Source organism: Alligator sinensis, unplaced genomic scaffold (genome assembly GCF_000455745.1).
Source record: "Alligator sinensis unplaced genomic scaffold, ASM45574v1 scaffold349_1, whole genome shotgun sequence".
Lineage (NCBI taxonomy): Eukaryota > Metazoa > Chordata > Crocodylia > Alligatoridae > Alligator > Alligator sinensis.
This window is the reverse complement of record NW_005841856.1, coordinates 5,036,171-5,039,895: the sequence shown is the minus strand read 5'-3', so window position 1 is coordinate 5,039,895 and position 3,725 is coordinate 5,036,171.

Sequence of the window (3,725 nt, the reverse complement as noted above, 5' to 3'; positions counted from 1 at the left end):
CCCAGCAGGGTGCAGTTTCCAATCATGCCCAGGACCATGAGCCTCCAACCATCCCCATATCTCCTCTCTTACCTCCAAGATGTTGTGAGCAGCAACTCCAACTGGGTGGTGTTCTCTGGCTGGCTGGCTGGGAGCAAACTGCTAGCCTTGTTGTTCAGGGCCCAGCCCTTAGAAGGCACAGCTGGGCCCTGTTCCCCAATCAGGCAGCTCTGCCTAATTGGGACTATAGCCAGCTGCAGGGTGCCTTGCTGCTGCCCACGCCCCTCTAAGTAACAGAGACCCTGTGCTCTGTTATACCTCCATTGTCTTGGATGGTCCTCCATTTTCTTGGAAATATGACCCTTATTGTTCAATTTGCACTGCTTTATTTTTTTATTACTAAATATAAATATACTTTTTCCCCTGGGACATTATAAGAATTTCTTCTCAAAGAGGGGCTAACAGGGGAAAGCGACAGCAAAAATAGGCTGCGTTTATTCAGCCTTTAAAATGCACTATACATCTTTAAAGAGTAATGGTTAACCATAGACTCTCATTACTCACATTTCAATTACTTTTCTTGGCAGAAAGTGCTTATGCAGTGGGACCTCCATTCCCTAGCTAACCAGAATCCAATATTTTAAAATCAGTGATTAACTTGCAAGATACTTCCCATTACTTGTATTTTAGGTGGCAAAATGTAAGCTCTAAAAACCTGTTAACAAAAAGCCTTCAAAACACAGGCTCCTTCTGCAATACACACCCAGCTAATGTTGTAAGTGCTCATAAATGTTAGATGTGACAGTAGTAAAACCAACACACGCGCACAAAGAACAATAAAGAGCCCTCAGAGCTCAACTGTGGTGAGTAAAGGCCACATTGCTGAACATTATTCACTGGGCTCTAGTAACAAATGTGACTCCTATGTGAGCCCACTTTGATATCAACATTGTTTCCTCTCCCAGAGGGGTTGATCGTGTCCTGTTCCTACACCGCTATGGGGCAAACCTCTCATAGTGTGGATTCTATGCAAAAGCAAGCAGTGCCTTCCTGATATACCATGAGCAAAAGAGCAAGAATGAGAGTGGAAGGAGAGAAGGCAGAAGCTCCACCTTTCCAAAGCAACAACCAACAGACGTGGCTGCTTGTACAGCAAAAGTGTGCCAACAGTGACGAAAGAGTATGCGACATCCTGAAAATGGATGTAATAAGGTGCCTGACCACCAGAACAAAGTGGTAGCAAGGAGGGAATTGAAACTAAGGCACAACTCTTCTTGTGGTCTTTTCAGGGAAGCTATGAGCCAGTGCTTTACTCAGAGCAAAGTTTAAGGGCCCTGACTAGCCTATACAGTGTTGTGAGCCCACCAGTTTTTGTGAGATTCCTTTGGGTAACCTCTATTAATCCTAACAGGTAGAGCTGGCAGTTCTGTTTCATGACCGAGATTTCAAAATCTGTTTTTGTTCTGCAGTGTAATGAAAACACAGCCTTTTTTGCAAGACAAAAATCGTTGTGCCTAAAGATTTATGTTTTTCCATCAGGGTCTTCCTTGTTCTAGACATGCTCAGGGATTCCACCCTGGACCACAGAAACCTTCCTGATGAAAAGCTTTGTTGATAGCGAGATGTCGCCCCAAAACTTTTTGATTTCGACTTTCTCTCTGTCTGTCTTTCTCTCTCTCTCTATAAATATATATATTAGCTCTGCTGATTGAAAATGCTCATGAAAATCTCAGCACAAGTTAATGAATTCTGAAGAGCTCTATAGCAGCAGTTTCTAAACTCGGACAGATCGCACACCACCAATTTAAAATGATACAACCTTAAGTACCACTACCAAATTTTTGTCATATAAAGTAATAATAATAAATCTGTTAATATGTACCACTGACAGGTTGTCTGCATACCACTGGTGGTACATGTACCACAGATTGGGAACTGCTGCTCTATAGCTATCTCTCAGTCCTACAGAAAAGCAGCTATGATGGATTCTGAACATCAACTGAGATAGTTACCTGCTTAGAAAGCGTGGTTCTTATACTGGTCAAGTGAGTGAAGGAGGTTTGTAAGTGTGCGCACGTGAATGTGTGCTTGTGCATACACATGCGTGCATCATCTGATGCTTTGGGCTAGTTACCTGCAATTGAACAAAATTATTAAAGGCAATGGCATAAGGGCTGCATGATCTTGCCCTTTGTTGCCAGCTGAAGGACATAACTCAGAACACTGAAAATACTACACCAGCACAGCACCATTGTCCAATAACTTTCTTGCCATTTGAAAAACTGAATACCCACTGCAGAATTGAGAGCGTGGTGCAGAAATTTAACAGTTTTGGAATCGGAAGCAGGGCACGCCAGTGCCAGGTATTGATTACAGAATGCCCGATAGATTTTCAGATGAAATCCTGGCTCCAGAGTTTCCCTGCCCTTGGAGGAGATATCCATGCTGTAATCAGAGAGAGATCAAAATATGGTCCATGGTAAACTCTCCCATCACCAAAAAGAAAAAAACCCCATGAAAAGTGAAAGCTTTTAGATCAAATTCCTGTCTTCATGCTGCACTGTGGATCTCTATTGATGCAATGGTGATAAGCTTGCAAAAAGCAATGGTGATAAGCAATGGCGATAAGCTTGCAAAATATGCAATAGGGAGGACTTTCATGGATATGAGTTGTCTCACTGAAGTCAGATAGATGTATAAATCTCAAATAAAAAGAGAATCTCTAGGAGCTTGGGATTTTAATCAGTTAGGTGATGATCCAACTACTGCTAAAGTCAATGGCAGTCTTGGAAACTAACACAAATGGGATTGAATCTGATACCATCTTGAAAGTTTCAGCACCACCATTTTTATATTAATACTGTTATTCTGCAATCTTTTGATCCATAACACAGTTCCATCTGCCACTCTTGGAAGATGCACATTCAGTTTTAATTAGATATACATATAATATCCAAACTTGCAAACTGTGACCCAGACTGTGGCTTTCCCACACCCCCTGGGTAAAAGACAGCACATTGTCTGCTGCCGTAGGGCAGACTAGGAATCTAAATGACTGTAGAAGTGACCCAGTTTCTTGCTTTCTCCAGAAAGGAAAGAAGAAATAATGTGCACTCACCCTATACCCGACGAAGATTATTTCCTCTACCAGATTGTCTTAGTTGCACTGGCTACTGCCTTGGGAGTCAATAATCCACCGATTTTCTGGCACTATTTCCCTGCTCTCTGGCTTTGTGTGTAGGGGAGGGAGCAGTTCAGCAGAGACAGGCCCATTCAAGAAAGTAAAGGTATGCCCTGCTCCTACCATACATCATAATCTTCCCTGTGGATTGTTTTAGCTAGTTCTGGACTTACACTAACAGAAGTCCTGAATTCAAATTAGGTTAGGCGAAACAGCTCATTTCCAGCTGTTTCCTACAGCTCCAATTTGACTTGTAATCAGTTCTGTTAGAGCACATGTGTATTTTAATTATCTTGTAAAAATAAAAGGTGTGTCAGTAACAGAACAGCATTTTATTTGTATGCAGTTTTTTGCCAAACAGTAGCAAACATCACACTGAATTAATGTCATATAAATCAATGTTGTTTTAAAGTCCAGGTGTAGTTCCCAATGCTGACTCTTGTTTCAGAATATATTACTGTGCAGCATCTGCTAAGGAGTGTACTTAACAAAAAGTGAAGTCATCCATATTCTACAGGGGGAATCTGTCCTGGATCATTGGGAACAATGCTGACTTGCAGCAGAC